This window comes from Lutra lutra, chromosome 12, assembly GCF_902655055.1.
Source record: "Lutra lutra chromosome 12, mLutLut1.2, whole genome shotgun sequence".
Taxonomy (NCBI): domain Eukaryota; kingdom Metazoa; phylum Chordata; class Mammalia; order Carnivora; family Mustelidae; genus Lutra; species Lutra lutra.
In genome coordinates this window covers 78,836,339-78,848,730 of record NC_062289.1, presented here as the reverse complement: position 1 = coordinate 78,848,730, position 12,392 = coordinate 78,836,339, and positions in this window count along the sequence as shown.

Here is a 12,392-nt window from a genome sequence, read left to right as displayed (position 1 = left end):
GAGCGGAGTGTCAGACCCATTAGACAGTCAACGGCACCGTCACTTTGTTTCAGAAACAGTGCAATATGAGATAACCCATTTCCTCTGGCGTTCTCAGTGGGCTGTAAGGCTCCCGCGGAAATGGGGCCAGGCGGGAATGCAACCCAACAGCTGGGAGTTTGTTAAACTCTTCTCTCGCAGGATTTACTAAACAGTGGAGGAGCAGGGATGCGTAGGGATCTCTGAGCTACATTACTAACTGAATTCCAAGAGAAACTGTCCTTTTTTTTTTTTTTTAATCTTTGAAAATGTAACTATAGATTTATCTTTTTTGAGGTCAACTGAGGGGTTAAAAAAAAGAAAAGAAAACCCACCCTGATGAAATTTCTGCCAGCTCGAAAGGGAGAGTTTTAGTAAGTTCATCTCCCTCCCCCTTTGCCATATGCACTTGCGAAAATAATAGCTAATTTATTGAATTCCAAGTGATTTCAGTAAAGAGCAGACTTTGGTTGGGGGTGTGAGTGCTCCGAGGCTGATACTGGGGCTAACTGGGCTCTCGGGTCTCGGAAGAAAAGGTAAAAGGGAGGGACCTTTTACTCAGGAAGGATTCATGAGAGCTGAGCAAGGACGAGAAACAGAGAGGCACTTCCTCCTTGTTTTTTTTAAAAAGTTACTTTTAAGGAATTGACTGCGGTGTCAGCTGCCTCTTTGCCTGTTCTTTTCCAGCTCAGTTGGCAAGGGAGACGCATTCCACGGACTCTTAGCAAAACACCACACTGAAAACAAATAAATACGGGTGAGCCTCGCAGGAGGATAGGAGGGAGACGTCTGCAGGGCAGTGAAAGGTTCTTTTGTGAGCAGCCCCAGCTGCGAGGACCCAGGCAGGGACCCGGCAGGGCCTCGCCGCCAAAGGAGAGACAAACACAGTCCAGAAAGCAAGCTGAGAAGTGGGTATTTCCACCCCCTTCCAATTACAAACCCCAAACTCAACAAGGACATTTTTAGTTATGCAAGTGGTTTCTAAAGTAGTTCTTGTGGGCGATGTGTGAATTCTTAAGAGCTTCACCAGCCCACGGCGTGGAAATCTGTGATTCAACCGTGAGAGGCGAGGCCTCCAGGTCTCTGTGGGGTCCCCGTGCCCCTTCCTGTGCCTCAGCGTAGAGCTGCTGGCAGGTCGCGGGGTACGCCTGTCCAGAAGGGTTTCCACTTTGTAGCTCATCTCACAACGCTCAGTGAGTCTCACCAGTGTCCAGGCCACTCCTGAGGGTCCCCCGACATGGCAGCAGGCTGAGGGCGGGTTCCGTCTGCCTTTAGCTCACAGCGGTCACCTTCTCAGACCCGAATGGGCCGTGGCAGGGAAGGGATCCCCCGGGAGGCTGCTATCTAGTGAATTCTGGGCTTCTGGTGGCTTCAGCACCTCCCTCCCCTTGATGTCAGGCCCCACCTGCCCCCAGCCTGTTCCTTTTCAGATTCGTTCTTATTCAGTCATGTGACCATCTACCTGCTTGGTCAAACCAAACACCCAGATCCCCTTCTTGCCTCATCTGGTTCACATTACATCCCCACCACTCGATTCCCAAAGCACATCTCGGATAGTCTACTTCCTGCATGCCACTGCCTCCCAACCACCCTGGCCCGGGCTGCCATGACCTCTTGGTTGGATGTCTCCATCATCTCCCCGCCCCCAACCACCCTGGCCTGAGCCGCCATGACCTCTTGGTTGGATGTCTCCAAGAAGCTTCTAACCCACACCCTGTGTCCCATGTCCTCTGCCTCCAATAGTCAGCCACCCATACGGCAGCCCCAGCAATCTTCTACAAACGTAAAGTAACTCAACTGCTGGTCTCTTGAAACCTTCCAATGGCTTCCCATTCCACGTTCAACCTGGTCCTGCCCCTTTCCTGGCCTCTGGCCCCGCCTGCTTCTGACCTCCTTTGCTTACCCTGTTCTGGCTGCATCAATTGTTCTTTTTTTTTTTTATAAAAGATTTTATTTGTTTATTTGACAGAGAGAGATCACAAGTAGACAGAGAGGCAGGCAGAGAGAGAGAGAGAGGGAAGCAGGCTCCCCGCTGAGCAGAGAGCCCGATGCGGGACTCGATCCCAGGACCCCAAGATCACGACCTGAGCTGAAGGCAGCGGCTTAACCCACTGAGCCACCCAGGCACCCTGCATCAATTGTTCTAATTCTCATCAACACCAGGCTCGTTTTTGCCTTGTGGTCCGGCGTTCTCCATGTGCCTTTCTCTTCCTTCAGCTGCCTGCATCCGTCCAACTGTTCAGGACTCCACTCCCTACCACTTGTTGAGCAAGGACGTTCTTCCCCGGCCACCACTACAGCCATGCCTCCATGCCCTCCCCACTCGGGAACACCAAATGGCATTTTAGTTTAGCTTAGTTAAAGCACTCCTCAACGTTTTCAGTTTCCCACTTTTTGTGCTCTTGTGTGCCCCCCCGCCCCGCCCGGAATAGAAGTTCCTCGAGGGCAGACACCGGTTTTTCTCGTTGCCGACCCCATCTCCCATTGTTGGAAGAGTATTTAGGGACACAGTAGATGCTCCATAAATATCTAATAAGAAACAAATTCTCTGGCAGATAGCAGCAGCGGGACTACGGGGGTGGGGTGTGCTGTCTGCTCTGTTGATGGGTCGGTGGGTGTGCCTGGAGGTTCCCCCAGATGGCTGCTGCCTGCCTATAGCTGGATTTCTGGAATGCTACGGACATGTTAAAAAAAATGGTTTCATTGGGCGAATGGAGGCAGCAGTTGTAAGAAAGAAGGCGGGTGCTGAGTTTTATCTCATGACTTTTCAGCGTCCCCAATCACATGAGCCAGTTTTCTCTCTCTCTCTGGAAAACCCTAACACGCCTTCCCTCCCACCCTCATCCCACAAATATGTATGAAGCCTGAATTGGATTCCATACAAGTTGATGGGATATGGCCTTTGTGCTCTGGGAACTAATAATCTAATAAGAGAATGAAGATAAAGACGCCAACATTCTGAATTCGAGGCGGAATTTGAGGCAGACCACGGAGAGGCGGGATGTCCTGGGTGCTCAGAAAGGGAGGCCGACTGTGAGGTTGTTGGGTAAGGACCCAGGCCATCTGGAGTCAGTCACCAGCTCCTCTTTTCAATACTCGTGTCATCTTTGACAGGTGATCTAATGGTCTGTGACTCTTTTTCCTTGCTTAAAAAATATAGAAACAATGAGCGCCTACATCATAGGATCGTCAGAAGCACTAGACAAAACACTGCAAATGAGACACTTAACATGGCACCTTAACATCGGGTTCAGCACATAGGACGGAGGACAGAGACATTGGCAGTTTTTGGATTTTGGACAGAGTGGGGCACGGGAGTCCCCATGGGATTGTGGGAGCAGAGGCAGCAAGAGGGCCAAAGATGGGATAGGTGGTGGCGTCCGAGACGCTCAGCTGGGAAAACAGGACAGGGAAGGGGATGGTCATTTCGGGAAGCTCTGTGGGGCCCCAGTGGGGAGCGACATATTCGTAAGTAATCTCTCTGGTGAGTAATTCTGTGTCCCTGGGGACTCTGTAGCGGAGAAATTGCTGAGATGCCTTAAGTTCTGCAAGAACTTTCCTGCTCAGAAATTTTGGGTGACCTACAATGACTCAGAGAAACTCCCTTCTTTCCTTTTACTTGTTTTGGGTTTATTTTGCTTTTTCTTTTCTGGTTCCTTCATGGGGAAGCTCAGAGGATTGATTTGGGACTGTGAGTTTCCCCTCTGGGGGCACCCCACCAATTCTGAGAGGTCAGATTTTCATTTCCACCTGGTTAAAGATATTTTCTTGCTTCCCTGGAGCGATACTCTCTTACCTGTGGATTGGCCGGGGAGTGTTGTTTAATTTCTGAGTAGCTGGAAGTTCACCTGTTATTTTTCTGTGATTGATTTCTGGTTCAATTTCATTACACCCAGAGATCATACCTGGTCTGACTTCACTTATCTGCATTAATTAGGATTTATTTTATGGCCTTGGGTAGGGTCTTTCTTGGTGAATGTTTCATGTGCTCTTGTGTGTTCTGCTGTTGTTGGGTGGAGCGTCCCATAAATGCCAATTACATCCAGATGGCCCATCGTGTTGCTCATTTCGTCTAAACCCCTTGCTGACTTTCTGTCTCCCCGTCCTGTCTGTGGCTGGGAGAGGAGTGCTGAAGTCTCCCATTGCCATTCTGGAACTGTTTCTCCTTTTACTTTGTCAACGCTTTCTTTCATGTATTTTGAAGCTCTCTAGTCAGGTGCACACACATTTAGTATATATTTTTTTAAGTTTTATTTATTTATTCGAGAGAGAGAGAAAAAAAGAGCCAGAGAGAGCACACAAGCAAGGGGAGGGGCAGAGGGAGAAGCAGGCTCCCCGCTGAGCAGAGAGCCTGACACGGGGCTTGATCCCAGGACCCTGGGATCGTGACGTGAGCCAAAGGCAGACACTTAACTGACTGAGCCACCCAGGCGCCCGCACATTTAGTGTCCTTATGTCTTCTTGGTGAATTGACTCTTTTATGCATGTGTGATTCCTCTCTGTCTTTGCTAATTTCCTTTGTTCTGAAGTCTGTCTTGTCTGATATTAACACAACCCGTCCAGCTTTTCTTTTCTTTCGGATTCATGTTTGCATATCTTCTTCCGTTCTCCTCTCACTGACCTGTCTCGTTATGTTTGACGTGAGTCTCCTGCCGAGAGCAGGTACTGAGGTCATTGCAGTTCTCATACACCACTTTGTTATCAGTGAGTTTGGACTTAGGTCTACCGTTTCATACGCACTTTTTCTGTTGGTTTCTTTTTTGTTCCTCTTGTTTCCTCTTTCCTGACTTCTTTTGGTTGATTGGAGTATATTTAGCATTTCGTTTTATTTTTTTTTCAGTTTGACTCTATCTCTTTGTATAACCTTTTAATGGTTGCTGTAGGGATTACAGAGTACATCCTCCACTTTTCACGGTCTAATTAGGATCAGTATTTTACAACTTCAATTTGAATATAGAAATCTCGACTCTTGGGGTGTGTGGGTGGCTCGGTTGGTTCAGCGTTCCGGGATCAAGCCTTGTGTCTATCGGGTTCCCTGTTCAGCGGGAATCCTGCTTCTCCCTCTGCCTCACCTAGCTGATCTGGTTAGCGCAAGCTCTCTCTCAAATAAATAAATACAGTCTTAAAAACCCCAGAAATCTCTCTCTTCGAGTCTCGGTATGCATGGTTGACTTGCGTGCTCTGTGTGTCGGCATTAAAGGGTCCAGCAGCCACGTCTTTGTCTTTGTTTTTGTTTTCGCTTTGGGCTGTCAAAGATGTTTAAACATTTTGAAGGGAAGGACAGTACGCTACATTTACCCACACACCTACTGTTTCTGCTGCTCTCTCTCCATTTTTAGAGAAGGGAGTCCAAGGAAGGTGAGTAAAGACTGAGACACAGGAGTGAACTTCCCAGTGAGCTTGACTGAGTCCTGCATGTGGTCCTGCTGGCCTCTGGCCTTCTCCCAGCTTGAGTAAAAATGGAACATTTTATCCTGGTTCTTTTTTTTTTTTTTCTTAAGGATTTCATTTATTTATTTGAGAGAGAGAGAGAGAGCCCGAGCAGGGGGAGTGGGAGAGGGAGAAGCAGATTCCCTGCTGAGCAGGGAGCCCGATGAGGGGCTCGATCCCAGGACCCTGAGATCATGACCTGAGCCAAAGGCAAACGCTTAACCCACTGAGCCACCCAGGAGTCCCTTCCCTGTTCTTTTAGTCTGTTTTGAGTTGGATTTTTTCCCTCTGCAGGGGAGAGCACCCTGATTGACACAGTCTTTTTTTTTTTTTTTTTAAAGATTTTATTTATTTATTTGACAGAGATCACAAGTAGGCAGAGAAGCAGGCAGAGAGAGAGAGGAGGAAGTAGGCTCTCCGCCGAGCAGAGAGCCCGATGCGGGGCTCGATCCCAGGACCCTGGGATCATGACCTGAGGCGAAGGCAGAGGCTTTAACCCACTGAGCCACCCAGGCGCCCCATGATTGACACAGTCTTAAAGCATGAGGTTGGGGAAGGGCATCATGATAGTAGCTTACAGTTTGAGTTATTTTAGGCTAATCAGGGACAAGACTGTGATGAAATTCAATGAGGTTTCAAATAGAAATATCTCTGGTTTAAAGCCATTGGTCTGATCTTCAGGAAATCCAGGGGCCAATTATTTTTGGTCCAGACTCTCCCAGTAGTGACTCTCTTGAAATGCAGTACCATCTTTGAAGGTTTCTATGGAGCTTGACGTAGTTACTTGCAGAGACAGAGAGTAAAGAATTAATTATTAGTTTCGCTACAGTCGTTCAGCGTGATCTTCTAAAAGGTGCAGGATGATAGATTGTCTTTTTCGCTGCAGCTGATTTCACTCCTAAATGGCAAACTGTACTGCTTGCTCGATGATATGCTAATTGCTCATATGATGATGGTCGTAGTAATGATAGACGATGATTACTTGGTGCCTCACTGTCTCTCAAGATCCCAGCTGTTAATGAAAATGGACTTGTTGTTAGGTGCCCCATGACTGTTCAAGCAGCTGAGTCCAGAGACAAAGCGGAAAACTCACTCTGGACTGAGAAATTGTCTAAGAGAAATAGTCAAGATGAGGCCCCAATCAGCATGTCAACTGTATCCGTTAGACATCATTCTCAAGTGCAAGTAACTGAACACACCAGCGGCTCAGCCTATGGGCATGTTTCTTTTTCATTGTTTTTGTTTGTTTGTTTGTTTTGGAGGGAGGAAGGGACAGAGGCAGAGGGAGAGAGAGAATCCCCAGCAGACTCCTGCCATGCCTGGAGCATGAAGCCGATATGGGGCTCGATCTCACAACCCTGAGATCATGACCTGAGCCAAAATCAAGAGTTGGAGGCTTAACTGACTGAGCCACCCAGGTGCCCCCAGTATCTTTCCCCCTGGGTGAGGACATCCAGTTGTTCCAATCCACATGTTCAAAAGGCCCTCCTTTCTCCATCCCGATCCCTGCCGTTCTGCTGGAGATCACGGAGTGGTGTCGGCGTTCTCTCTTCTGTTCCGTCCATCCAGGGTATGTTAAGTGTTTGTTGGTATCACATTCTGTCGAGGGCAGCACCTTTGTAGGAAGTCTTGCAGTCGGTATAGAAGTGTTCTCACTTTGTATATGTTTTTCAAAAAAGCCTGAAAATTATTTGAGTTTCTTTGCCTTTCCAGATAAATTTCAGAGTTAGCTTATTGATTTCTATAAAAAAAAAAATCCTGGTTGGATTTTGACTGGGACTTGAGTGGGATTATTTGAGAGAGGATTGGCTCAGATATCCAACCCGAGGACACAGTAGACCTTTTCCGTTTATGTAGGTGCGTTCTGTACATACTCTGTTGGATGTATGCCTCTTTTATTTGGGTGCCATTACAAATCACCTTTTTCATAATTTAATGTCCAATCATTCATTATTAGCCTACCAAATCCAATAAATTTTTTATGTTGGCCATATTTCTTGTGTGGCCTTACTAAGCTCACTTGTTTGTTCTAGGAATTTATATACTACAGAGTTCATCCGTTTAAACCATACAACTCAGCATTTTTTAGTTAATTGACTGAACAACGTAATCATCGCCACAATCTAATTTTAGAACATTTCATCACCTTAAATCCAGACATCTTTCTTTCATTTGGATTTTTGTTTAACTCTATTATGATTAGAGAGCATGCTTTATATTAAAGCTTTTGATGTTTTGTATTTGTTGAGGCTTTTTTTATGGATCAGAATACAGTCTATTTCGATGAATGTATTGTGCGCACTTAAAAAGAATGTCATTTCTCTGTTGTTGAGTGTTCTATAAACGTCATTAAGCCAATTAGGTCAATAATGTCTGTCAGCTCTTCCTTAGTGATTTTCTGTCTACGTACTTTATTGATTACCAAGAGGGGAATCTCTGGAAATAGCCGTGGGCTTGTCTATTACTCCTTTCAACTGTAGCTGTTTTTGCACTGTGTATTTTGTAATTCCTCAGTTAGATATATATGTGTTGTTGTCGAATTTATCCCATGGTCCTTATATAACGATCCTCTTTCTCCCTGAAAATAACTGCTCTTCCGAAGTCTACTTTGTCTGATAACATGGCCATTCCAGTTTTCTTTTATTTTGTTTGCAAGATACATTTTTCCTATCTATGTTTACTTTTAAGCAAGTTAAGTCTTTATATTTAAGATTCACAGTGTATACTTGGGCCTTTCTGTTTTATGCAGTCTGAGCGTCTCTGTGTTATTTGGTGTGTTCAGATCATCTAAATTCAATGCAATGATTGATACAATTAATATTAAATCTGCCATTCTTCCCAATTATTTTCTCTTTGTTTTATCTGTTTTTTTTTTTTCTTTCTGTCCTGCTTTTATCCTTTTTTGCTGCTTTTGGATTAATTCAGAATTTGTTATGATTCCATTTTGTGCTTTATTATTAGCTTATTATTTATAGCTCTATAACATTTTTTCCCAGTGGTTGCCCTAAGGTTTGCTAAATGGCTTTTTGGTGGCTAGTGTAAGATACATCTCTCTCTTTTTAAAAAATTTTTGTTTTTTTAAGATTTTTATTTATTTATTTGACACACAGAGAGAGAGAGAGATCACAAGTAGGCAGAGAGGCAGGCAGAGACAGCGAGAGGGGGAAGCAGGCTCCCTGCTGAGCAGAGAGCCTGATACGGGGCTTGATCCCAAGACCCTGAGATCATGACCTGAGCCAAAGGCAGAGGCTTAACCCACTGAGCCACCCAGGTGCCCTGATACATCTCTTTAAATAATCACATACTACATTCCATAATCGTGGACCACTTCCTGCATAGTATACCTAGTGTACATGCCTCACAGCTTGTATTCCCACCTTCTCCCTGCCGGCCTTTGGGGTTTTCCCCTACCCTTTACATTTACATATGCTGTCAACCCAGAGCACATTCTGTTTTTTCCCTTTAGTCATTTTTCATTTTACAGCAATCAAAAATAAGAGAAAGTGTCTTTCCTACTCCTATCAACTGTAATTCTTTCTGGACATCTTCACTTCTTCATGTAGATCCAGGTTTGTCTAGAGTCATGTCGCTCTGCCTACGGAATCCCTCTGCTGGTAATGGGTTCTTCCAGCTCGTGTTCATCTAAAAAAGTGTTTCTTTCTCTTTCATTTTTTAAATTGAAATATAATTAACATGGAATAAAATTCACTTTTTTAAAATGTAAAATTCAGCTTGCTTTGGCAGCACACGTATTAAAATGTAAAATTCAATCATTTTAAAATTCAGACGAAAAATTCAACATTCATGAAATTCAGTGATATTTTATATATTCACAATATTTAGCATAGTCACAGGTATAGTCACAAGTATATTCATAAGGCATTCATAGGTGTACTCACAAGTCTTCTCATCAGTGTTTTCTTGAGTACAAAGTACATTCATGAGTGTAGTCACAAATGTACTCACGAACGTATTCATGAGTATAGTCACAAGTATACTCACGAGTATATTCATAAATATACTCATGAGTATATTCACAAGTGTATTCACAAGGGTATTCATTAGTATATTCACAAGTATTTCCACAAGTATGTTCATGAGTGTATTCGTAAGTATACTCACAAGTATATTCACAAGCGTACTCATGAGTATATTCACAAGGGTATTCATGAATATATTCACAAGTGTACTCACAAGTATATTCACAAGTATACTCATGGGTATTTTCACAAGGGTATTCGTGAGTATATTCACAAATATACTCACAGGTATATTCACAAGTATATTCACAAGTATACTCACAAGTATGTTCATAAGTATACTCATGAGTATATTCATAAGGGTATTCACAAGTATATTCACAAATGTACTCACAAGTATATTCACAAGTACAACCATCCCCACTATCTGATTTCAGACGATAGGAGAGGATTTCAGATTTCAGACAGGATGATTTTCACCCTCCCCTCGCTGATGAAATTCTATTCCCATGGGGAGTCACTCCTCAGCCCCCCATTCCATGCCCTCCCCGTCGTTCTGAAAGACGCGACCACATGTGGATACAGACAGAGGTGTAGCTAGAGATCAGATCCGGTTGCTGGACACACAGCTCTGGGCTGGCAGCCCCCCCTCCCCCGCACCCCACTCATCAGATACTTCCCTGCATCGTCCTTCAGCAATTGTCGTTTCTGGCCAGAAGCCCACTGTCACTCATCTCTGTGCCTCTGTCTATACTCTCCCTCCTCGGCCTTCGCCATCTCTCTTGAATGTCTGATTTCTCAGAGTTTGATGGTCATGTGTCCAGGGCTGTGTGTGCGGTGCGAGGTATTTGTCTGGTTGGGACTGTCCAAGATTCTTGGGTCTGTAACTGGATATACGTAGTTAGTTCTGAACATTCTTGTACATTTTCTCATCAAACATTTTTTGTTCTCCTTTGCACACTTCTACTTCTGGAATTTCAATTATACAAGTGTTAGATTGTTTGATATTATGACATTGCCCCTTCCTGCTGTTTTTTTTTAATTATTCTTTTAATTTTCACTTTGTGCACCAGTCCGGGTGATTTTAATAGTCCTATCGTAAGGTTCACTGGCCATTTCCCTGAGTGTGTCGAGTCTCCTGATGAGCTCAAAGGAGTTCTTGCTCTGTTACCCATTTTATTTTCAGTGATACCATTTCTGCTTGAAATATGTATTTCTTCCTGTCATTTCCATTTGCCCATGAGTGATGTCCTCCTTTTCCACTAAGGGATTGATCGTGGTGGTCACAGTTATTCAAAATTTTCTGTCTTGTAATTGTGATTGCTTTGTCTCTGGATGATGGATTGGTTTTCGTTTTTTGTTGTGTGTGTCATTATTTTAGAACGAATGCTGGGCATCATGTGTAAGACCATGGACACCGCGCTACATGGTATTCATGCCAGGACACAGGCACAGCTATTTTCTGGTAAGCCATTTGTGTGTGTGTGATCCCACACATGTTCACAGGCACACATGCATATGCACACACGTGTATGTGTGGGGCTGTGTGCGTGGTTGCATGTGGGCTTGTGTGTTTGCACACAGGCACGTGCATGTCACAGCTTGTGTACACACACATAGGCGTGTGCATGTGCGTGTGTATGTGTGTAGGTATGTGTACATACATGTGTAGGTATGTGTACATATATGTGTGTGGGAGTGTGTGTGCTAGTCTGGCGTGAAGCTGGGTTAGGGCTCTCCTGCTGTGTCGTCATCCCTGCAGGGCTGGCTTGATCCCGCTGGCACTGTCTTGCTCTGGGGTGGGCCTTGGTTTGGCAGAGGACGTGTCCCCGTGTCCCTGCTCCACCTCGGCCTCACGCCTTCCTCGTGTGCCAGGAGGTCAGAGGGTCCCTTGTTGTGCTCTGGCCTCTGGCGTGACAGGATGCTGCTGCTGGCTAGCCTAGGATGAGGTGGGGGGTGTGGGAATTCTGTGTCCCTGGTCCAAGGGCAGGCTCAGCGGCCTGCTATTTTGGTGCCTTGGGGGCTCGTGTCTTCTGCCTTCCTCCAGCTGCAAAGGTATACCCCCTGTGCCCTGGGGTGCGGCCTCAGCTGTCCTCCTCCCAGAGACTTAAGGACTTTGTTCATTGGGGAGAAAGGTCAAGGCAGGCATCCTGCTCCACGTGGTGGGGCATGTGTCCCTCTGAGAGCCGCCGCCCGTCTTTCCTTGGAGGGCTGCCGAGTCACAGAGACGGGGAGCATGCTCCCCTTTGTCTGCAGCTGCCAGGGCCCGGCTCTCACACCAGCCCGCACCTGCCTTTCCAAACTCGCCACAAGTCTTTCACTGCATTCTTCTCACCTGCTGGGGCTCCGTGTTCCTCCTGCTCCCTGCCACATGCAAGCCAGTGCTCGAGTCCCCCTTTCCCGTGGACTTGGGGCTGGGCAAGCTCCCCGGGCCCTGCTCACTGGTGGGCGTCCAGAAAAGTGATGATTTTTTAGAGTAGGGGCTGTTCTAATGGTGGAAGGTGACGCTCTTTCCAGCTTTGTATGTCCTAGGGTGAAAAGCAGGTAGTTTCCATTCCCAGGAGAGCCTGAGAGCCACTCCCCCTCCGTTTACCACTGCCGTCTTCCAGCCAGAATAAACGGTCACGGTCGGAAGCCTTCAGGAAGAACAAAGGTCCAAAGGGACTGGCCTTTCAAAGCTTTGCCTCCGGAGCCTGTGCCAGACCTTCCTCCTGCGCCTTTCTCTCGTAGCCAAACGTCCACCCTGGCTGGAAGGGAAGCTATCATTTTTTCCCCCAAGCTTCCAAATCCCCTTTTATTTGTTTAAAAAAAAATTAAATTTTAAATTTTAAAAGTTTTAAATTTTAAAGTTTTAAAGTCCACTTAGTTAACGTACAGTGTTATGTCAGTTTTAGGTGCACAATGTAGCGATTCAGTACTTCCATGTATTACCCCGTGGTCCTCATGACACGTGCGCTCCTTCAT